Source organism: Piliocolobus tephrosceles, chromosome 6 (genome assembly GCF_002776525.5).
Source record: "Piliocolobus tephrosceles isolate RC106 chromosome 6, ASM277652v3, whole genome shotgun sequence".
NCBI classification, from domain to species: domain Eukaryota; kingdom Metazoa; phylum Chordata; class Mammalia; order Primates; family Cercopithecidae; genus Piliocolobus; species Piliocolobus tephrosceles.
Genome location: NC_045439.1, coordinates 130,555,191 through 130,580,834, shown reverse-complemented (window position 1 = coordinate 130,580,834; position 25,644 = coordinate 130,555,191). Strand labels below are relative to the sequence as shown.

Sequence of the window (25,644 nt, the reverse complement as noted above, 5' to 3'; positions counted from 1 at the left end):
TTTCTGATTGAGTCATTCTTTTGTTGAGTCCAGGAAATTAAAGAGAACATTATTCCTGTGCTGAAAATGCATAGTACATAGTGATTATGAGGAGGCTTTGAATTTGTTGATGTGATGGTAACAGATGACCATATTAATGTGACGTAGTTACAAGTAAATACAACGCAGAGGGCTAAGGCTATTTGGGATATACAGGTAAGCTTCGAGGACCCAGCCAGGAACCTTAGAGACCTCATAGATTCTCTTAGGAGAACAAATGACAGACTCTGACCAGCTTGTCTTAGGTATCGTGTAGAAGACATATCTCCATCTCTGGTTTTCTGACATGCTGTCCAGAATTTTCTACTTTGCCACATTCACCTTTTTATAAGGAGACTGTTTTTTTCTCAGATCTTGGAAAGTTGGGGGGAGTAAGTAATAGATTCAATGCACTGTTGCCTGCATTCTTCCCTTTCCCTTCCACATGCCTGTGGGACTGATTTTCCAATCTCTACTGCAGAACTCTTGTATTTTTGATGTGTTGATATACCCATAAGAAGCAGTGTTGTGCTAACTTTGGCAGCATATATACTAAAATTGGAATGGTAAGAGAAAATTAGCATGGCCCCTGTGAAAGGCTGACATGAAAATGTGTAAAGCATTCCATTTTTTAAAATAAAATAAAAACGTAAAAAACAGCAGTGTTGATTAGAGAAAAGAAGTACTAGTAACAGTAGCCACAATACAAAATAACTGTACAAAAATCAGTAACATTCCTATACACCAACAATATCCAAGTGGAGTGCCAAACCAGGAACACAATCCCATTCACAATAGCCATTAAAAGAACAAAATACCCAGAAATACAGCTAACCACAGAGGCAAAAGATCTCTACAACAAGAATTTCAAAGCACTGCACAAAGAAACCAGAGGTGACACAAATAAATGAAAAAGCATTCCATGCTCACAGAGAGGAAGAATTAGTATTGTTAAAATCACCATACTGCCCAATGTAATTTACAGATTCAATGCTATTCCTTTAAAACTACCAAACGGCATTCTTCACGGAATTAGAAAAAAACTATTTTATCACATGGAACCAAAAAAGAGCCAAAATAGCCAAGGCAATCCTAAGCAAAAAGAACACAGCTGGAAGCATCACATTACCCGACTTCAAACTAGATTACAAGGTTACAGTAACCAAATTATCATGGTACTGGTACCAAAACAGACACATAGACCAATGGAACCAAATACAGAGTCCAGAAATCATGCTGCACACCTACCAACCACCTGATCTTCGACAAACTTGACAAAAATAAGCAATGGGGAAGGGACCAACCGTTCAATGAATGGTGCTGGGATAACTGTCTAACCATATGCAGAAGATTGAAACTGGACCCCTTTCTTACATCATATAACAAAATCAAGTCAAGATGAATTAAAGACTGAAACGTAGTATCTAAAACTGTGAAAACCATGGAAGATAACCTAGGCAATACCATTCTGGACATAGGACCTGGCAAAGATTTTGTGATAAAGATGCCAAAAGTAATTGCAAAAATTAAATTAATAAACAAATGGGACTTAATTAAATGAAAGAGCTTCCACACAGCAAATAAATTGTCAACAGGGTAAATAGGCAACCTACAGAATGGGAGAAAATATTTGCAAACTATGCATCTGACAAAGGTCTAATATGTTTTCAGAATCTGTAAGGAGCTTAAACAAATTTACAAGCAAACACAACACTGAAAAAGTGGGCAAAGGACATGAACAGACACTTCAGAAGAAGACATACACATGAAATACACAACAAACATATGAAAAAATGCTCAACATCACTAATCATCAGATAAATGTAATTCAAAACCACAAAGAGATACTGTCTCATGCCAGTGAGAATGGCTATTACTAAAAAGTCAAAAAATATTCTGCACCAGAAGGTAACTAGAAAGCTAAGTACAATGCTGTCAATATAAGCATATAAAACTGCACCATTGAAAACTACTTCATGAACTATTGCCACACCACACATGAAAATAGTGCTTCATTTGAAGCCTCTCTTTTATTAATTGTCCTCTATTTATCAGAGATGTTTTAGTGAACCTAGAAATTCATTTATACTAATGCCTTAAGGACTGAATGTAAATGATTATTTTTGCAATTATTGGAGGATATTCAGAAAGTCAGTTCCGAAGTGTCTTGCAGTCTGAATCTGGCTAGTGATGCCAGTGAACATCTCTTGTACACACTGACTGTATCGGAAATTACTTAATTTAATCTTCAAAACACACCGTTCAGATGAGGAACCAAAGGTTCAAACAAGCTAAGTAACTCAACACTGATCACATCAATAATAAATGATAGAGTCAGCCTTTCCACCCACACCTAGGGGAGCAGTCCTCTCTTCAAGGCTGGCTGAGAAGCCCTTCTTTGAGTTTTAGCTAGCTCTCAGAGACCCTCTTTGCCAACCCCAAAGCCAAGAGGTTAAGCAAAGCTTGCATTTGGGGTCCTGTTGGAGTCTGACCTCCAAAAAGCAGCTATTGGCTCTCCCTGACTAAAAGCTTCTCATTTTCTAAGATCAACTTATTTGGGTTTCATTGCAAAGTCCAGCTGGGGCTAAAACAGGCAAGCTCATGCTCCACAAAAAAAATACGATCAGATTATTTAGAAAACTCAAGAAATAAGAAGAGGAGCCACATTTAACAGAGAACAATTAGCAATAACATTTGAGAAGGTCTTTGACCTGAATTTCCTAATATATCCGGACAGAACTTGGTGACTCATGACTCAGAATCATTTTCTTTGGAAAAGTATTTCAGATTTTTTCCAGAAACATTTACTTAACTTTTTTTTTTTTTTTTTTTTTTTTACATGGAGTCTGGCTCTGTCGCCCAGGCTGGAGTGCAGTGGCACATCTCGGCTCACTGCAAGCTCCGCCTCCTGGGTTCACGCCATTCTACTGCCTCAGCCCTCAGTTGGGACCACAGGCGCCCGCCACCATGCCCGGCTAATTTTTTGCATTTTTAGTAGAGACGGGGTTTCACCGTGTTCGCCAGGATGGTCTCGATCTGCTGACCTCGTGATCCGCTTGCCTCAGCCTCTCAAAGTGCTCGGATTACAGGCGTGAGCCACGGCGCCCGGCCATTTTTTTTCTTTTTTCTTTTTTATGTACACCAAAACACATAGTTCGAGTTAATTTTGAATGTCAAGATCAACCTTCCTTTGGATCTGTGGGAAAACTCCATATAACACAGGACAATAGAATGTGCTTTCTTCTCAGGATCATGGAAAGGCTTTTCTCATCAGCTTCTACATGACACACATCACAGAAGAGACATCCAACCCACTGACTCACTAAGGCTCCTTAAGCGTCAGTAGATAGCTGCCTCTTTCTTTTTATTTTTGAAAATTCTATTGTGAAATATTTCTGACATGCAGAAATATGGAGGAAATAATATTATACATACAGAGATACTTGTCTCCAAACTTAAGAAATAAAACTGTACAAATACACGAAAGGTGCTATTTTTTTTCCATCCCATATCCCTCGGGAAAGTCCAACATATCTACACATGTCTTTATACTTTTACCACATTTGTCTGTATATCTAAGCGATATTGAGTATTATTTTTGTACAACTCAAACCTTACATAAACAGTGTATCAATGACATTGTTCACAGGTATTCTTCTAAAATTTTTTTCATTTGACAATATGCATGTAAAAATTATCTATGTTGATGTTCATTTATTTTCACTGTAGTATAGTATTATAATACACAAATATACTTCAATTTACTTCATCATTCTCTTGTTAATATTCATTAATTTATGTGTTAGTCCATTTTCATGCTGCTATAAAGAACTGTCCTAGACTGGGTAATTTATAAAGAAAAGAGATTTAATTGACTCACAGTTCAGCACTGCTGGGGAGGCCTCAGGAAACTTACAATCATGGCAGAAGGTGAAGGGGAAGCAAGGCACCTTTTTCACAAGGCAGCAGGAAGGAGAATGAATGCAGGAGGAAATACCTAACACTTATAAAACCGTCAGATCTCATGAAAACTCACTCACTATCATGAGAACAGCATGGAGGATAGTTCCACGGTCTTACAGGAGTATCAGGGGTGGTTCTTTTATTTTATACTGGGAGAGCTAGAGGAAATATCCAAAAGAAAGTTGGGCATTGAAAGATGACTATAGTCCTCCAAGTGTTAAACATTTACAAACTGTCTTTATTCATTTAGTGTTACTATAAACAAATACCTGAGGCTGGGTAATTTATAAGGAAAAGAGCATTATTCACCTCATGATTATGCTGGCTGGAAAGTTCAAATATGGGCATCTAGTGAGAGCATCAGACTGCTTCCACTCACAATGGAAGGTAAAAGGGAACCATCTGTGCAGAGATCGCAAGGCATGTGAGGAAACAAGAGAAAGACAGGGGAGGTGGCAGGGTGGGGAGGTGCCAGGTTCCTTTCAACAACCAGCTCTTGTGGGAACTAATAGAATGAGAACTCACTTACTACCATGGAAATGGCACCAAGCTGTTCATGAGGGATCCACCCCCAAGAGCTAAATGCCTCTCATTAGGCCTCACCTCCAACACTGATGATCAAATTTCAACCTGAGATTTGGAGGGAACAAACATCCAAACCATGGCACCAACATACTACTGCATGGACTGGTATAGGGCACAAAGCTTCCAGAGAGGCCTGACTCCTCACTCACCACTCTGCTACATTTTTCTTCCAGAGAGGTGGGTGTGTTCATGCAGAGCACACATAACTTAAGGATTAGACACTGACCTTCTCTCCACAGGCTGGGTAGTTTACTTGAGCATCTGCAACAACAATTTGTGGATACCACTGAAAATTCAGAAGTAGCAGGTAACAGAGCTCACTTCTGATACTGGCTCCTACTTGACACCTGGGATGGGACTACAACGATTAAAAGTCAAGGGAGCACTCCTGTGCCAACGTCAGGAACAAAGCAAAGCTTCCTCTCTGCTTTCCTACCCGAGGCTTCTTTACAGAACTCACCAGTGGTTCTGGGCTGCTCTGGCTCAGGCACATTTAGTCATCCTTTGGGATTGATACGGGAGCTTCTTGGGCATCTTTTTGTGTCATGGAGTGAGGGGTTAATAGACCCCCCCGGGACTCTACAATCAAGTTCCTTTATCTCTTCTTCTCAATTTCTTCATTTAAAAAAAAAATTCAGTATCTATTTCCAGGACTTTCAATCCCTCTACCCCTGTTAAAGATCTTGACCTCCTATATGATGTGAGTTTTTAAACTTACCCAGATCTGCTGTCAATTTGGTTCCTGAGAATTGTGCTATGTTTTCCCCTGGGGATCTCTCCAGTCTCACTTCTTAACTCTCCTCAAGCTCCCTTTACCACCAACCCTAATAGAAAAGAAGGGATGGGATAGGTCATCCTCTGGGGACACCAGAATAAGAAACTTCAAATCACAAATGATCAAAGACAACTCACTCTGCAAACATCTGGACAGACATGAGAAGGAACAAGAATAAAACTACCACTTATCCATTAGCATGCATTTTTTATGATTAAGATGTTTATCATAGCAATAAAATTAAAACAAAATGAAACATGAACCAACCAAGTGTTCAATTAAAAGGGATGGGTTAAGTAAATCCCAATACATAATTACATTGTAATGCTATGTACCACTCAAAGCTATGACATGGAAGAATATTTAATGGCACAGAACAATATTCATGATGTATTGCTAAACAGAAAAAAAAGTTTACAATATGAATCCTACACACACATGCAGGCAGGCACATGCACATGTGCAAACATGCATGCACACACACAAGTATGCACATGTGCAGACACATGCATACATAAGTAGCGATGTAGTTATAATATACATAAAGAAAACAAAAGACTGGTAAGAGCCACACATCAAAATGTCAAGTGTATATCATTACATATGATTTTTACTAATTTTACTTGGATTTTTAATGATCAGATCATATATCATTTTCTTGGTTTTTTTGGGGGGGGTTTCTCTTTTTTTTTAACCTTTGAGTTACGAACTATTGTGACACATACCAGTTTTGTTTTGTTTTGTTTTTTTCCCAAGACAGAGTCTTGCTCTGCCACCCAGGCTGGAGTGCAGTGACCCGATCTCGGCTCACTGTAACCTCTGCCTCCCAGGCTCAAGTAGTTCTCCTGCCTCGCCCTCTGGAGTAGCTGGGACTACAAGTGCAGGCCACCACGGCTGGCAAATTTTTTATTTTTTGTAGTCAGGGTTTTGCCATTTTGCCAAGGCTAGTCTCGAATTGTTGAGTTTAGGTGATCTGCCCACTTCAGCCTCCCAAAGTGCTGGGATTATAGGCATAAGCCACCTTGCCAGGCGCCTGACATATACCACTTTTTAAAGGTGAATTGTTTAAAAAATGAACCTTCAGAGCTGCTCATCCTCCTACTTCCTTGCCTTTCTGAAAAATCTCTTGTGCTTTGAATCTCTGAGCTAAATGATCTTGTCCGCCCCTGGGTCATTGCTAAAGGACAGTGACCTCATTATCAATCACAGAATCAAGGCACAAATTGCCAGCAGACTGTGCTTCGAGCTCAGAGCTTCCACATGGTTCCCTCTGTGTGAACACAAGCTATATAATTTCATGTCGGGTCAAGAGAAGCCTCCTTTCTTTACTCAGATTTCTTTACTTTACTGGAAATCTATGCATGATTTCCAGTTACCTTGCAAGATGGTGCAAAGCTGACTGCTTGGGCAGGCCTAGGCCAGGTGAGGACAGAGAACCTTTAGTCCAAACCACATTGTTTACCACTGATTCATATGCAACAGAGCCTGCTGATTATGCAGAAATGAGTAGTTCTATTACAAGAATTTTCTAGTTAAAACCTAATCTATCTTTAATTCTAAATTTAATTTCAAATTTTAAAAAATTCAAGAGAAATATTTTAAAAGTCATTTTATACTTTCTTGCCTTGGTAAGCAAATTAAATCTAGTGCATTTATTTTGATGAATACTAATAATAATTAATTCTCTACTCTAAGTGATGCTAATGTAATGTACAATCTTATACCATGCAGGCCAAAGCACCTTGTCTTTCATGTCTTTTCTGCATTCATCTCCTCTTTCACTCTTAAGAAGACATTTCATGTTCTATTTCAGTCAGATGGAGCTGCTATGACAAGATATCATAGGCCAGGCAGATTAAACAACAGAAATTTTAATTCGGGGGGTCTAGGAAGTCCAAGGTCAACATATGGACATATCTAGTGCCTTTTGAGCAATCGCTAGTGGAGACAGTGAGCTTTACTCTTTCTCTTCTTATAAAGACACTGATCTCATTATGGTGGCTCCAGCCTCACAAACTCATCCAAACCTAATCACTTTCTAAAGGACCCGCCTCCTCTTACCATTCCATTGCAGGGTAGGGTTTCATCATATGCATTTTGGGGGGGCACAAGCATACAGCCCATAACACTACCTACAGAGGGAAGGTGTTAATTTCTTACCTCCTTTATAATTCTCCACTTTTGATATTATCTTAATTGTGACAACAGAAAAACAACTCCTTAATATTGTTTTAATGTATAAGTAAATAAGTTCTGAATAAACTTTAAGGTTTTGCTTGTTAATGTTTTCACCTATGAGTTTTTGTCCATACGTTCAATCTGGTTTGATCAGAAATTTTTTTTTTATTTACTGGTTTTTGTTCATTCTCTAGCTAGTTAAAGTAGAGGATAAATGATCTTCAAACATGAGGTGTCCACCTATCTTTTAAATATGGACTTTACTGTTGTTTTGCTTTTATTTTTCATCTTTCCTTAAATAAAATACGTGTTCTTCAATGGGAAAATCTGCATCCTATATTTGGTCCTCTACTATTCTGAACACAGAGCAGATGCTTGATAAACACTGTGTAACTGGCAATTCATAGACCTCAAAGACTCTTAATAACTGTGTAGGCCAGACGTGCAGCCATGAAATAATACATCAAAGGCACAAGTGTGAATAACAGTATGATGAAAAATTAAATTTCTACGAGAAACTATAATTACTAAAACAGTGTTTTTTAATCTGTTTGCTTGGGGACTCCCTACCAAAGAACACTAAAAACTACACACTGAGTGGTACATTCATAATTTGACTTCTAAAATGTGCCATGGTTAAGTTTACAAAGTTACAGAGAATTTGCTTTTTTTGGTACACTGTAACTATTGACTTTTATAAATAAAGCTGATCCTTCATTTTAAATATATCTAGCAGAATCTAGATACCATGGTGATTAATCTTTCCATCATTAATTTTAAAAATCTATAAACAAGTTCCTCTTTTAATAGACAGAAATTTCATTTTTTCTTCTTGAACTCTTATTTGTATTCCACTCACTTTGCATAATTTTATTTCTCTAGGTTTACTTATTACAGTTAGTGATAGTATACAATATATATTCTTCATAAAATTGTATTGAAATGCATGTTTAATGAGATAAAGGTTTTAAATTATTTTTACATGTTGCTAAAATGTGATAGAATTAGCTTTCAGGGACCAGGCGCAGTGGCTCGTGCCTGTAATCCCTGCGCTTTAGCAGGCCGAGGTGGGCAAATCACTTGAGGCCAGGAGTTTGAGACCAGCCTGACCAACTTGGTGAAAACCTGTTTCTACTAAAAGTGCAAAGATTAGCCAGGTGTGGTGGTGTACACCTGTAATCCCAGCTACTTGGGAGGCTGAGACAGGAGAATCGCTTGAGCCCAGGAGGCAGAGGTTCCAGTGAGCCAGGATCATGACACTGCATTCTAGCCTGGGTGACAGAGTGAGATTTCATTAAAAAAAAAAAAAGAATTAGCTATTAGTACTATTTTTTACTTTGATAGAACTACCTACTGAGTAAACGTTGTTTACATATGTAAGTAAATAGGAATGAAATGAGTAATATTATAGCAGTGTCACTCTTTTTTTTTTTTTTTTTTTTTGAGATGGAGTCTTGCTCTGTCACCAGGCTGGAGTACAGTGGTGCGATCTCGGCTTCAAACTATATGCTAAAAATCACATAGTAATCTATTTTCAAAAATGTTTTAATGATCTATCAGCTCTCAACTCAATGAGATCCTTCTTCATTGTTGAGATCAGGGAACTAGACTTAAACTACTTGCAAAAGAACGTGTTACCCAGACATTCACTTGTCAACACTGATAGTTTACAGTTGTCCTTGCTTGGTGCCCCTGAAGGTCTGTCATACTAGATCTGTGCAGCATGGTAAGATTCTACATGGATGACAGGTGGACAATCTCCTGTAATGTGGGAGAAGGGTGATTTTGAAGGGGGAGGTAGGAGAAGAGCAGTAGAAAACACATTCACAGGCAGGGCACCTTTTGATTGTTGTATTTTTTTTTTTTTTTTTTTTTTTTTTTTTTTAGAGAGAGATAGGGTCTTGCTTTGTCACCCAGGCTGGCATGCAGTGGTGCAATCATACCTTACTGTAATCTTGAATTCCCAGACTCAAGAGATCTTCCTGCCTCAGGCTTCCCAGAAGCTGGGACTACAGGTGCGTGCCACCACCTCTGGCTAAAATTTTTTTTTTTTTTTTTTTTTGTAGACATGGGAACTTGCTATGTTGCCATCTTAGGCTAGTCTCAAACTCCTAGCCTCAAGTGATCCTCCTGCCTCAGCCTCCTAAAGTGCTGGGATTACAGGCATGTACCACTGCTCCTGGCTAGTTGATGTGTTTGTTGTTGTTGTTTTTAATTGATACCTACTCCTTTTGAAAGTTCAGGTGTAGTCCCAGAAGGAAGATCAATGAGGTAGAAACCTTGGAGAAAGCTTCAGGAAGGAGTCTTGAGCTGAGCCAAGTGACAGATGAGATTTAGATAAGCAGAGAAGAATTGGGAGGATTATCCACCTGAGAGGCACAGAAAGAGCAAAGGCCTTGACTGTAGTGTCCTAATGGAAGGTGACTGAAGAGAGTAGCCTAGAAATACCCACCACTAAACCCTTGGTTGACTAACTCTCATCACAGAGTTTATCTACGCAGATAAACAATATGAACATGACTCTAGATCAGATATTAAAAAACAAACAAACAAACAAAAAACTCAAATGCTTATAGGAGCCAGGCAGGTCACAAAAAGCAGAGCAGCTACTGGGAGTATGTCATAGTGCAAAGTGTGCACCGAGGGAAGTTGTCCCAGCCAAGTGGTCAGCCTCTGCTCAGCAATAGTGGAAAGATGGATGCAGCATTGCAAGTGTTTCTATGTTTTCAAGAGAAGTGGAAATCTGGACTGGAATGTAAATCTTCCACAATGGCAAGACACAACATATTTCTGCCCTGTATCTGTCCTGTGAACATCACTTTGGTACCTCTGCTCTGAACTCTAAATTTTAGCCACAGATCAAGCCAGAATATCAGAAAGCATCAAAGCTGAATTATATGAATTATTTTGCCCTGTATAAGGGGAGATGCCAAGAACAAAATAGATGGTCAATCCATATTTGGCAGCTGAATGGAAGTCTACCTTTAGAAGGCCCTCCTTGACTTCCTTCTAATTGAGAGGTGGCTTGAGACTCATTATGCTGAAGAGTCTGAAGTTGCAGCACCAAGTGTCTTTTGTCTGCAGCTGGTTCCATTTTCTTCTCCTTTAGACTAGCAGGAAGAACAGCTGCAATTACACCCACCTTCAGCTCTTTTGTAGGAGTTTGTTCTCTGCAGTTCCTATACTAACATTTCCGTAGAGCTACATGTTTTCTTCTTACTGTTATTTGCCCCTGCCTTGGATTTCCTCATGTATTTGTTTTACCCCGATGTGCTCTGTGTATTTTGCAAGGCTGCTTGAATCTTTTTTGGAATGACATAGTGTATAAATAAATAAAAGCACTATCTCTGGAACCCATCTCTTCTCCTACCAGAATTTTCAGGCCCTGGGCCTATGGGGATGCCACTTAATAAATTACTGATTGCATGTATCCTGAAGGTAATGGAGCTTCCAAAGGTGCAGAACAAACCACGAGAGAGTTGTTTAAGCGCTAGGAAAATCTGGCCTGATACATTATTCCAGATCTATATTTATGTTCATGGCTTGCAAAGCACCCCAGGGCCTTTTGGGATAAAAGAAACTGCATGAATCTAAGAAAATATTATTATATAGATTTATTTGGGGTTGCTAAAGAGTGTGAGGCCCTCTGGAGAACCACAGGAGGAGAATGAATTATTTTCTGCAATTTCCAACACTTGTCTTTTTAAGAGTCTCTCACTGAACCCCTGGTGCCCACCCTAATAGTTCCAGCTAATCTTGTTGCTATAGTTACAACAATTAATTATATGCTTAACTAGCCTTACTAGTACATTGCAGCAATTCAATTAAAATCTGATTTTATTCTTCCTTACTTTCAGGTTTTTTTTCAGCCTCCAGCTCTGAAAATTGCCTATAATATGGATTGAAAGAGTCCTCGAGGCTGTTCAGTCCATTTCCCAGTGACATCTTTGGCTAGAACTTGATGGAACAGGGCACTGTTGTCCTGACATAGACCTTGTTACAAGAGCCAAGACATTTGGGAGCTTGAACTCAACAGTGGAGCAAATCATAAAATAATATCCGATGGGTGTAAGGCTGCTATGAAGAAATTTTTCCCCCTTCTTAATTTTAATAATGTATTTAAATTGGAATGGAGATACACAGGATTCCTAAATTAGTGGTTGTGCCCAACCACTGGTTTGACATCTAGAGACACTTCCAGTGGCCCCAGCAGCTGTGACATATGGTGGGGAGCACCTCTCCTGGGCAGCCCTGGAGACCAAACGGGGACTTAAGAGGCAGCAAGATCAATGTAAGCTCCAAAGTTCATGGAGATTGTTGGTCTCCAGATATCTGATGGAAACACATTGATTGGAAAAGCTGGATTATTGCCTCTTCTGCTCCCTACCAGTGTCAGACTAAAAGCCCAACACCTTCATTTACTAGGAGACAAACACAGCTTGAGAGAAGTCTTGTTCAATTGTGCATGCTTTCAATGACAGAGCTGGTGGTAAAATCCATTCAGGTAAACCTCTAGAGGTTGCAGTTTTTTTCTTCCTTTCTTTTTTTTAATCTCAAAAAACATTCTGTCAATGTAACTGACACTATGGTTTTCTGATATGGCTCCATATTTTTAATTGTTCCCCTTCCTTTCTTAGCCCCTAATAATGACAGATAAAACTGATGAATTTCTATGCACCAGGTACTGTGCTGAGGGATTTCCCACATTATCTGATTTCGCAGATATGGAAACTGAGGACTGAGAACCCAAGGACATAGAGTTAGTAGCAGGATAACTGCCACACTCTGGCCTGCCTGGCTCCCATCTGAGTTCTGAGTGTTCATTCTCTCAGCAACTCCCAATGCCTTTTCTAGGCTGACCCTCTTTCGTGGATGCCCCCATTACTCTGATGCTCCAGTCTTCAACTCTGGAGGGGTCCCCCATCTCCAGCCCTGACCCTCCATCACCGGACTGCAATACATCCCTTGTCTTCCTGTTGTCTCTTCAAATTCACTGTGTTACAAACAGAACTTGAATTCCCCTCCCTAACTCCCCAACATCCATCCTCTTTACTGCCCTACGTCTGTTATGTGACCCACTGTTCTTCCTGTTATAGGACCCTGAAACCTAAGAGTTCTCTTCCATCTTCAACTCTTCATCTGCTCCTAGGGCCAAAGGAGTACACTGGCACATGGAAGAGGGCTGGTTTTAATCCCTTTGCCATGAGCCAGAGTGTGGGTTTGGCAAGAAATGACAACCCACATGCCAGCTTTCTACACTGCTGTGGTTTTCCCATGTCATGCATTCCCTTTCATCCCTCCTGGGGTTTCAGGGTTTTTGTGCCATCCTGCAGGGCAGGTATGCAAAGGAGATATCCATCTGTCCTTCCTGGATGCTAGCCTTCTTCTCTGGACCATTATTGCATCCCAGTCCCTCAATCAAACATGACCTTCCTATGACCACAGAGGGACAAGGCAACCACAAATGTCTTTTGGAGCTGTATCTTGTTCCAAGTACAAAGTCAGCACATTGTAGGCATTTCAATTCTAAATTCAAATTTGCTTCTTTAGAAATATTGTTTTTCAGCAGACATACCCCAATTGAAAGGAATGATTCCAAAATACCGGCCAGGCATGGTGGCTCATGCCCATAATCCCAATACTTTGGGAGGCTGAGGTGAGTAGATCACCTGAGGTCAGGCGTTTGAGACCAGCCTGACCAACAAGGCAAAACCCCATCTCTACTAAAAATACAAAAATTAGCCAGGGGTGTTGCCAGGTGACTGTAATTCCAGCTACTAGGTAAACTGAGGCAGGAGACCCTCTTGAACCCAGGAGGCAGAGGTTGCAGTGAGCCAAGATCTTGCCACTTCACTCCAGCCTGGGCAACAGAGCAAGCCTGCATCTCCAAAAACTAAACTAAACTAAACTAAACTAAACTAAAATAAAATAAAATAAAAATGTGTGTGTGCCCGTGTGTGTGTATGCAGATAGATGAGAGTGGGGAGAATATTTACAGACACAGACATAGAAAGGGGACTGTGCTTCATGTAGTATTTGGATTTTCCCAGTGCCAGGCACAATGTAATTTAAAAGAGATTGAGTGTTTTATATCTGCAAGGCACTGTGTTAGGTGCAAATATTATGTATCCCCTAAATAAATATTCATCAATGAGTAAATGAATGGGTCAATGAGAGAATGGATGTATCTATTTATTTATTCATGTATTTATTCACCGTGGAGACCACATTGGGCTCTGAGAACAAAGTGATATTTTCATTGTTCATGCATTTCACTAATGTTTCACACATGTCTTGTATGTGCCAGTCACCATGCTGGACCCTGAGAATATAAAGATGAACAATATTGTGTATACTAAATCACTAGGAAAGGAGGTCAAGTCCAGTGATGGGGCCTGGGAGGTGGAGGCCAATGACAGTGACCCCACTGGGCCCTGAGCCTTCCCAGAGCTCTGCTGGCTCTGCCTGATGCAGGAAAGGCCCAAGGATACTGCAGCTGAGAGGCGCTTCCCTCAGGGTTCCTCTTGGAGCCAGTTGACCCCATGTGGCCTGCCACTTGACTCATCTATGAAACTATGAGCCCGATTTTATGAACACCATAGTCCCCACAGTTCAGTAACAAAGAGACACATCCATGAGCCAACAGAGAATCCTAATCTATCCCACTTAATCCACGGAGGTGGTAAAAACAGCCCATCACCACCCAGGCTTCCCTGGCACCAGCTGGCTGTCACTGGGAAAGGCGGTGAGAGGATTTGCCTGGGTAAACTCAATGATGCTGGTCACATCACAGCGCTGTCCTCAGCCACTGCAGATGCTGCAAGGTGGCTGGAGTTGCGCATTTAGCTTTCATTAATCGATGCTCATCCAGGAACAGACTTAATCTGACCAATTCCACTAAAGGAAAATAAAATATGAAGAATATCCCGGGAACAGCTATCCATTACACAATCACCATGGAAACACTGCCGTCACAGGGGCTGTCTAGGCCAAAGCTGTGCAGAAAAGAGGGTGGTTGTGTTGTGCTTGTGCCCTCACCCTCCAGGGCACAGCAGCCTGGGGACATGAATAGAGTCACAGGCAAATTATAGTATTCTCCTGCCTCTGTCCCAGCTGCTGCTAGAAAACTTGGTATACCTTCACATACCTACCCAGCCAGCTCTCAGGATGCTCAGGAGTGTCTCAGCCGAGATGAACTCATCCCTAGACCGTTTCACAGTCATTGCTGGGATGAGCCCTGTACTAGCACCTCCCAAAGACACCAAGCAAACCAGATGCAGAAATGTCCTTCTGGCAGCAGGCTCGGCTGTTGTCTTGTGGTCCAGAATGTCCCTTGGGCTAACACTGAATCCAGGTTAGAAACTGACCCTGTAGCCCATCTGTTCTCCTCTCTCTGGGGCAGTGGCCACAATCCAAGTTCCTACTTGATACCAGCATCTTAGAAACAGAGTAAGCCCCTTCCTTCAGGCTTTTCTGCCATCATACATCCACAATCCCCTACTCTCACCCCCATATGCTGAGGGATGCTCCCCAGCTAACCCCCTTCTCCCTGCCCATCTACCCCGAATCTTGAATCAAGCGTCCTTGAGTCCATCTGCCTGTGCCTCCCTGCTCTTGCTTCTCTATTGTGAACTCTTTCTAGGAGAACCCCTAGTTTTTCACATACATAAGCCTCTGAGAGGTCTTCCCCTCCTTTTCCACACCTGCTGAATCCCTGGGTGAACACATTTAGGTAACTTTTGGCTTAAAGACAATTTATTCAAGCGAAGCCATGCAATTGGGTGATTTGTAGGAACTTCCAGTGGTTTGCTCAATTTTTTACTGCCTGAGCTTCACAGAAGTCTTGGCCCCTTCACAAAGACATGGGTTGGAGGCTGGCGCCGGATGAATGAAAGATACTGCTATGGACAAAGTTGTGTCCTCTCACAAAAGTTATAAGTTAAAATAAGTTAAAGTCTAATCCCATTATCACTGTATATGAGGTAAAGAAGTAATTAAGATTGAAGGAGGTCATAAGGGTGGAGCCCAAATGTGACAGGATTCATGTTTTTATAAGAGGAAGGAAACATCAGAGAGCACAATTTCCCTCTCCACCATGTGAGGACATAGCAAAAAGATGGCTGTCTACAAACCAGGTAGAGAGCCCTCACCAGAAAGCAAGTCAGCTGGAACCTTGACCTTGGACTTCCCAGCCTCCAGAACCATGAGCCAGGTAAAGACCTCTCACCAGAAATCAAGTTAGTTAGAACCTTGATCTTGAACTTTCCAGCCTCCGGAACCATGAAAACATAAATGCCTGCCATTTAAGACCCTCAGTCAAAGGTATTTTGTTATGGTGGCCCAAGCAGACTGAGGCATGTATAAACGACTGCTCAGACAGTAGGCAATGTTTATGGACTATCTGGAAGGGAACTTGCTGTCTAGGTACAGCCACTTGCACTGTTTATTTAATCCTCACAGCATCTTCCAAGACCTGCATTGATATCCTCAGTCTACCCAGAGAACCCAGTACCCATGAGGTTTAGCTGTTGGCCCAAGTGGCAGGGCTGGTGTCCAGACTTAGGTCTAGAGGATTCCAAATGCTGGAGTAAGGGGAAGGGAGAGAAAATGTTGGAAAAAGGTTCACAGTCTCACAGAAAGGGTCTGGCATGGCTCACTATCCATTTGCTCATTGCCCTTGTTCCCTAGGGCGGTCCTGGAGATCGAGTGTTCTCATTGCCAGACCCAGAAGGTAGTGGAGAATTAGGTTTGGCATTATTTCCAGATTGTACACCTCAGGGACAGTAGAGCTCTCCATCTTCCTTGTCAGATGATAAGCCAGAACCAGGAGCTTCATTCACATGCATCCACCCCTTGGCTCTAGTCCTTCCTTTCTGCACATCTCTGGGAGCATTTTCTTGAATTCCTGGACCATCTACTCTTTTCATTCATATCAAACCTTATCCCTGCTTCTCCTAATGTATTGCTGGAGCATACATAATTTATGACAACAGTGTGTCTTTAATTTGTGGCAGGCATGGAGATGCACCACCCAAATCATCTTCAAGAAAAGACGTGCCACAAGCAAGTACAGTAGTAAGCTGAGAGCTTCTAGCTCCTTCAAGGTCTGCCTCAGCTTGTGAGCCATGGTCATGCTATTCTTGAGCTGCCTTCAAAAAGGAACAGGAATGGAGGAACAAGAGGCTAAGGACAGTTATCCCAATAAAAAGACACCCTCTTGCTCAATTTCTGGAAGTGTGCTTATTTTCAAATCTGAAACTTACTAGAAAGGCCGGCTGTGTCTTCTTGGAGAAAGACTGCAACGCCATGCCAAGTATCTGCTGTAATTTCCCCCGTCCTTCCCCCCTTTACTAGAGTAGCAGAACATAGAGAAAGGGGACTATTATTATATTCTGGGGATCACTGGACACAGGCCTAGGTTGACATTGATTCACAGACACCTGTACTATGCTGGCTTCTGGTTACAGTGGAGGCTTATGTAGAGGTAAAGTAACAACAGAATTCTGGCCAAATTTCAGCTTACACTATGTTCACTGGGTCCACAGACTCACCTGATGGTAACTTCTTCAGTTTCCAAACTTATAATTGAATTAGGCATACTTAGCAGTTAGCTAAATCCTTATCTTGGGTTCTAGGCCTTTGTAACAAGAGCTATCAGAGAGAAGAAGACCAAGTGTCCTTGGCCAGATAGTAAATCAAACATGGATGGTATCACACCCAGGGAGGGAGGATAGCAGGTAGTAGTAGTACCATCCTAAAGGCACTAATTGGGTTAGTGGTTTCTACATATCTCCATGTAATCACCAGTTTGTCCCTGGAGAGGTGATACATCCTGGAAAATGATTGTGGATAATCTTGAGCTTAACCCAGTAGTAGCCTCACATACATGAGATATGGCCACTGATGCAGCAAATTAATTTTTTTTTTAAACTCAGGGAAGAGGATCAGACACAGTTTACACCTACATAGAATAGACACAACATATGTTCACAGTTTATTCCTTGGGGCTATTTTAATTTTCTCTTCCTAGATTATTATTTATTTATTACTATACTTTAAGTTCTAGGGTACTTGTGCACAACGTACAGGTTTGATACATGGGTATACATGTGCCATGTTGGTTTGCTGCACCCATCAAATCATCATTTACATTAGGTATTTCTCCTAATACTATCGCTCCCCCAGCCCCCAACCCCCCAAGAGGCCCCAGTGTGTGATGTTCCCCGCCCTTTGTCCAAGTGATCTCATTGTTCAGTTCCCACCTATGAGTGAGAACATGCAGTGTTTGGCTTTCTGTCCTTGTGATAGTTTGCTGAGAATGATGGTTTTCAGCTTCATCCATGCCCCTGCAAAGGATATGAACTCATCCGTTTTTATGGCTGTATAGTATTCCATGGTGTATATGTGCCACATTTTCTTAATACAGTCTATTATTGATGGACATTTGGGTTAGTTCCAAGTCTTTGCTATTGTGAATAGTGCCACAATAAACATACATGTGCATGTGTCTTTATAGTAGCATGATTTATAATCCTTTGGGTATATACCCAGTAATGGGATGGCTGGGTCAAATGGTAATTCTAGTTACAGACCATTGAGGAATCGCCACACTGCAGTGATGGGCAATAAACAGTATGGAGATTCAGGCACCTGCAACTTCAGAGACCCACTGCATCTTGCATACCCTATCACATCAAATGCAAAGATGCTTTGCTAAATATCATAAAGGGAAATAAAAGGATGAGTTGGAGAGAATATCAATGAAATTTATTTTGATTAAAACACCATCAGATTCATTGAATTTATAGATCGAATTGGAGACAATGAGCATCTTTACAATTTTGAGTATTCTAATCCACAAGTATGTATGTTAGCTTGCTAGGGCTGCCATAACAAAGTACCACAGACTGCATGGCTTAAAAGAAAGAAATTTATTTTATCACAGTTCTGTAAGTGAGAAGTCTGAGAGCAAGGTTTCAGTAGGGTTGATGTCTTCTGCGGTTTTTCTCCTTGGCCTGTAGTTGGCCACTTTCTCCGCATGTCCTCACATGACTTCTTTTGTACCTGTTTGTGTCCAAATTTCCTCTTCTTTTAAGGACACCAGTCATATCAGATTAGGATCTATCCTAATGGCTCCATTTTAACTTAATTAACTCTTTGAAGATCATCATCTCCAAATATAGTCACATTTTTACTATCAGGGTTCTGTCCTGGGGGTTAAACTTCAACTTAGGCATTTTGGGAGAAGCCACAATTCAGTCCAGAACAATAAAATATTCCTCTATTTATTCATGCCTTCTTTCTCTCAATTACATTTGACAGTGTTTAGTGTTGAAGTGATGCCCTTTTTTTCTAGGTGTTTGATTTATTCCTAGGTATTTGATGTTTTGATACTCTTTATAATTGGTATCATTTGTAATGCCATTCTCTATTTGCTGCTGGTATATTAAAGGATTGAATTTCATACACTGATCTTTTATTCAGTGACCTGAATAAAATTCATTTATTAATTGCAATAGTGTATTTGCAAATTCCTTTAGATTTTTCTACTTCACAACCATGTGGTCTGAAATAATGTTATTCTATGTCTTTCCTTTTAGTCCTTGTACATTTTATTCATTATTCTTACCTTATTGCACTGACTTGGACAACTAGTACAATAATGAATGGTGTTATAGTTACTATTGACTGTTGATTTGATTGGATTGATGCAAAGTATTGTTTATGGGTGTGTCTATGAGGGTGTTGCCAAAGGAGATTAACACTTGAGTCAGTGGACTTGGAGAGGCCGACTCACTCTCAATCTGAGTGGGCACCATCTAGTCAGCTGCCAGCACCGCTAAAATAAAGCAGGCAGAAGAAGATGGAAAAAGCAGACTTGCTGAGTCTTCCATCCTCCATCTTTCTCCTGTGCTGGATGCTTCCTGCCCTCGACCATCAGACTCCAACTTCTTCGGCCTTTGGACCTTTGGACTTAGACCAGTGTTTCACCAGGGGCTCTCAGGCCTTCATCCACAGACTGAAGGCTGCACTGTTGGCTTCCCTACTTTTGAGGTCTTGGGACACTTTGAGGACTTGAGACCCTACTTTGAGGTCTTGGCTTCCTTGCCCCTCAGCTTGCAGATGACCTATTGTGCGACTTTACCTTATGATCCTGTGAGTCAACACACCTTAACAAACTCCCCTTCATATATACATCTATCCTATTAGTGCTCTCCCTGTAGAGAACCCTAATACAAATGGAAATGATAATAACACATTTTGTCTTATTTCCATTGTTTAGAAGATGCCTCCTATGTAGCACTATACATTATAAAATGTTTACTTTGATTTAATTGAGCTGCTTCTTATCAGTTTAAGGAAGTTTTTTTTTTTTTTTTTTTTTTTTTTTTTGCTGTTTCTTGTTTGCTGAGCATTCTTATCAGCAATTAGTAATAGATTTTATTAAATTTTGATTCTTCACCTGTTCCTTATAGGAACTTTGTTAATTACATATTAAATTTATTTAGTAGATAATAGAAAGAAATAGTAGTATTTAAATAGTAGAAAGACTTTCTCCTATTTTTAATTCTGTTTGAGAGGTTTTCCTTTTTAATTAAAGTATTTGGTTCATTTACATTTAACATAATTGCTGATATAGTTTGGTTTTTATCTGTTATCAACTACTGTTATCTATTTTATCTGTTCTGCATGCCTTTTATGCCTTTCTTGAAACTTTTTGAACCAATAAAACATTTAAAAATTTATCTCCAGGTCCTTTTCTCTTACCTTGTTAACTATAATTTCTTTTATCCACCTTTAAAGGTTACACAGTGATTACCCCAAACATTGTTGATTTATTAGATTCTAATAAAACTTGGTACTTGGATCACTTCCCAAGTAGGAAAACAACTTCACAAATTTTAACTTCATTACCTTGCTTCCATCTTTTGTGTTGTTTTGCATATTTGTTCTTCATGTATTTTAAATCATTATTGTTCTGTATAGTCAATATTTATTTAGATCTATCCATATATTTACATTTTTTCATTCCTTTCTATTTTTTTTGCATTTCCATATTTTCATCTGAAATAAGTCTTTCTCTATCTTAGGAAATACTTTAGGATTTCTTTTGGTGTGTGCCTGAAGGTAACAATTGTTTAAATTTTGGTCTGTCTGATAATGCCCTTATTTTTCCTCCATTCTTAAGGAATGGTTTTCCTGGATAGGATTCTAGCTTGGCAATTATACTCAGAAAATCTATTCAGCAATATTTGTCTGGTACTTAATATTTATCCAAAACCTGTTTTGATCAAGTAATGCCACTTTTAGGAAATCAGTGAAAATAAGTTAAAATGCAAAAAAAGCAGCTGCATTGCATCATTCATAACAGGGAACAAGTATAAAATGTAACATTTATGCAATGGTTAAATAAATCATGACACATTCACAATGCAATACTGCAAGAACATTAAAATGATGTTTTATGAAGAATTTCTAGTGAGCAAAACACACTATTATTATAAGTGCAGAAAACGAAATGCACATTTCAATATATTGTGTGATTTTGGCTAAATAATTAAACTATATGTATAGGAAACACCTAAAAGGAAATACATAACTCACTTAACTTTGCTTATCTATAGGTGTAAGTGTTACAGGTAGTTACTTTTTGCTATGTAATTGGAATAAATGATTCCCATATTTAACTACAGTAGCTTCACTATTCTTTTCCATTTAAAATTATAAATGAAATTAATGGTAAAATTATAGCTCATTTAAGGAACATTTAAGAGGTTGAAGTTATCATAATTGTCTTCTACACAGAATTTTCCATGAGAACAAAACATAGAAATATAATGAAGAGAGCCGTTTAAACTGTCATAAAAGGTCCCCACCCTCAAATCACTGACTAAAACTTACCTCACGCAAGATGCCTGCTATGGACTAAATGATTGTGTTCCCTCAAAATTTTTATGTTGAAATCTTAATCCCCAATGTGATGGTATTAGGAGGTGAAGTCTTTGGGAGGTGATTAGGTCCTGAGCTCTCTCTCATGATGGGAGCTGCCTCAGAGAACTGCCTCATCCCATTCACTGTGTCAGGATGCAGTGAAAGATGGTGTTTATGAACCAGGAAGTGGGCCTCACCAGACACCAAATCGCCAGTGCTTTGATCTAGGATTTTCCAGCCTCCAGAACCATGAGAAATAAATCTTTATTGTTGATAAACCACTCAGTTTTTGGCATTTTGTTATAGCATCCCAAATGGCCTCAGACTGTGCCATAAACACATGATCCCTAAGCATAATTTTTTCTGTTGAAAATTGCATCCCACACACATTTCATCCAGAGTGAAAAGAAGAGTATACACCAACCTTCATACACAGTACTAATCAGTTCCTAAACCTCATTAGGGCTGGTAATAATGCTTCCCCAACAGGAATTAATTTTATGCTAATCATATATGTCAGTGACTCTCACAGCTGCTCCACAGAAGCAACGGTTTTGCAAATTAGTTGCTTTCTTATTTGGGAAAGGTGTGGGATGGGCCAGAAGGAAAAGCATCACTGGAACTCACATAATGTTTTTAGACTTGTTAATTAGCCTCGCAGTCTCGTTTTATCATTTCATCCGAAGATGGTTTGGGGCTTAAAGCAATCCTGAGGTCATCAATTCTGACTCAGCTGATTAACACCGGGCTTGTCAGATAATTGGAAAGGTCAAAAAACAGTGTCTAGTCTTTCTCCTAAAGCTAAAATTACTGTCAGAAAAATTTCTAAGAGATATTCCAGCCCTTGCAGGAAGGAGCTTAGGAATTAAGTAGATCTTAACTTAGATCTTTGGTCCCTGCTGCCTTGCTGTGTGGCCCTGAGAACATAGCTTATCTTTGTGAACCTAAGTCTTCTTCTCTGTGAAAATGAAAATTAAAATGCCTCTCACATAGGGAGGAGCAAGAAGCATAATATCCAACACACAATGGGGGAAAGATAAATGTTCATCTACTCAAATCTTCTTTCTACACTTACTAGAAATCCTTGTTTATTTGGGAGGATCAAGATACAACTTCAAAACTAATTGAACATTTTTCACTTTGAAGGTAAAACTGATTAGGTTACTTTCAGCTTAAAAGTGGAATGTGATAGAGACAAGGAGGTCCTGTATGGGTAGAAATGGTGGAGGGAGTTAGGCAGACACCATGAGAATCCAGGCAAAGCACAAAAACCTGAAAAGGATCCCACAAAAGAGATGATAAAGGTTAGTTTTATTTATTCGTGTAATTAACATTTATTGAGCACCTACTACATTATTGGCACAGAGTTTGATGTCGAGGCTACAGTGGGGAACAAGATAATCTCCCTGCTTTTGTCAGAGAGCTTATACTCTAGTGGGGAAAACAGGTATGGAGACAGAATGGTAAGGGCTGTGATGCTGAATCCCCTGCTCCCCATCTAGAATAGCCCTGAGTCAGCCTGCCGACTTTCCACCAGCAATACTTGTACTGGCAGACTGTAGAGTCCTTGGGAACGGGGCCATGGCTGGCAGGGCTCGGAGGTAGCAGCATGGCATTGTACAGGACAGACATTAGATATTTTATTCTGTTATGACCCAGTCTTCGGAGAGGGGTTGCTGCCTTTTCCAAGACACAGGTAGTGATCACAAAAGTTCACAACTGTAGCAAATCACCCCACATATACCAATCACTGTGAGTCATTGAGAGGAGCAGCTTCTGCCAGGAAAGACCCCTTCGCTAGGGAAGGCTAGCTTGCCCGAATGTCAGACCCAGCCTATCCCTGAGCGCATCTTCTCTGGCCTTCCCTATGATTCCTCTCCAGCTCTCACATGGCCATGCCAGGATAGTCACTTGCCTGAGTGCCTTCTGGGAGGTTAGGATCAACTGAGGGCAGTGGAGAGTTCAAAGAAGCACAGTGCACTTCTTCCCAGGATGGTGGGTCACACAGAGCAGGAAGAAGAGATCAGATTATACTCTAAATATATTGAAGACCTTGCTGGTTTAAGAACGGAAAGGTAAAGAATCCCCTCATGCTTCCCTTCATTCACTCCACGAATATTTGATGAATGCTCATTATGTGTCTGGCACAGTGCTCGATGCCGGAGGTACACTGGTGAGTTAAAATAGTTCTAGTCCCCACACTCATTGAGTTTCAGATCAGTGAGGTAGAACTTAAGACAAATCAAATCAGAAATTAAATGTGACAACTATGACTGCTGTTATGTAAGGACCACACAGGATGCCATGAGAGGGAGATTTCACCTGGTCAGGGAGGGCATCCCTAAGGAAGTTGATATGGTTTGACTGTGTCACCCCTCAAATCTCATCTTGAATTGTAGCTCTTATAATCCCCACGTGTCATGGGAGGGGCCCAGTAGGGGGTAATTGAATCATGGGGGTGGGTTTTTCTCATGCTGTTCTCGTGATAGTGAATAAGTCTCATGAGATCTGATGGTTTTATAAAGGGCAATTCCCCTGCACATGGTCTCTTGCCTGCTGCCATGTAATATGTGTCTTGCCTCCCTTTAACCCTTCGCCATGATTGTGAGGCCTCCCCAGCCATGTGGAACTGTGAGTCAATTAAACTTCTTTTCCTTTATAAATTACCCAGGCTTGCGTATGTCTTTATTAGCAGCATGAAAATAGACTAATACAGAAGTGATCCATAAAATAAGTAGGAGTTGAGCACATGAAGGGAGAAGGCAAGAGAAACAGTATATGCAAAGTCCCTTGGCAGGAGAAAGCACAGTGTACGAAAGGGAAATAATTCAGTGCCACTGCAGTAGAAAGTCGGGGACGAGGAAGAAGTGGTGCCAGGTAAGGCTGCAAAGATAAGGAAATTTATGGTGGGAACTTCTGGGATCTTGACATCAAACTAAACTCAACTTCTGAACTCACTGATTTTATAAACATTGATTATTGTATCTCATATTCCTTTAAAACTTTTTAATTAAGCTTTTTGAGATAATTGCAGATTCACATTTGTTTGTAAGAAATGATATAGAGAAGGCCCTGTACTATTTACGCAATTTCCCCCAATGGTAGTGTCTTGTAAAACTGTAGTACAATATCACAACCAGGGTACTGACTTTGACACAGTCAACACACAGAATATTTTCTCCCCCACAGGGATCTCTCATGTTGCCCTTTTCTTACCACACCTACTTCTTTTCTGCCCCTAACTCCTCCTTAACCCATTATTCTCCATTTCTGTGATTTTATTATTTGAGAATGCATGTAAATGAAATCAAATGATATGTAACCTTTCAGCTTTTTTCACTCAGCCTGATTTTTCAGAGATTCATGTGGGCTATTGTGTGTATCAACCATTTGTTCCATATTTATTAGTGAATAGGATAATTCATGTCCCATGGGATGGATTTGCCACAATTTGTTTAACCATTCATCCATTGAAGGACCTCTGGGCTGCTTCCCAGTTTGGGGCTACTACAAATAAAACTTCTGTAAACACTCATATGCAGGTTTCTGTGAGAATATAAGTCTTCATTTCTCTAGGATAAATGACCAGGAGTGCAATTGCTGGCTCATATGGTGGTTGCATAGTTAGTTTTATATGAAACTGCCAAACTGTTTTCCAGAGTGTCTGCACAATTTTTCAATTCCATCAATAATATGAGTGATCCAGTTTCTTCACATCTTCTCCAATATTTGGGGTTACCAATTTTTTTTTTTATTTTAGCCATTCTGATGGGAATGTAGTGATAGCTCCTTGTAGTTTTGATTTCTAATTCCCTAATGGTTAATGACTGGACATCTTTTCATGTGATTGGTTGCCATCTGTACGTCTTCTTTAGTGAAATATCTCTTTGTTTTTCATTCACGTTCTGATTAAATTGCTTCCTTTTTCACTTGAATTTTGAGGGTTCTTCACATAGTCTAGATTCTAGTCCTTTATTGGATATGTGGCTTATACAAATATTGTCCCAATCTGTAGCTTACCGTCTCATCCTCTTAAAAGGGTCTTTAACAGAACAAAAGTTTAAACTAGTGATGAAGCCCAATTTATAAGTTTTTCCTTTCATGGATCACACTTTTGGTTTCAAGTTTCAAAAAGTTTTGCCTAGCCCTAAATCCCAAAGATTTCATTCTTTTTTAAATACAAGTTTTACTTT

General features: G+C 40.1%; 1 non-coding gene across 1 annotated transcript; it reads left to right on the top strand.

The window, feature by feature from the left end:
• The first annotated feature begins 546 nt into the window (after positions 1–546).
• LOC111548432 lies at positions 547–652 on the top strand. Its single transcript, XR_002733409.1, has one exon. It is a non-coding gene; the product is annotated as a U6 spliceosomal RNA (small nuclear RNA).
• The last annotated feature ends 24,992 nt before the right edge of the window (positions 653–25,644 follow it).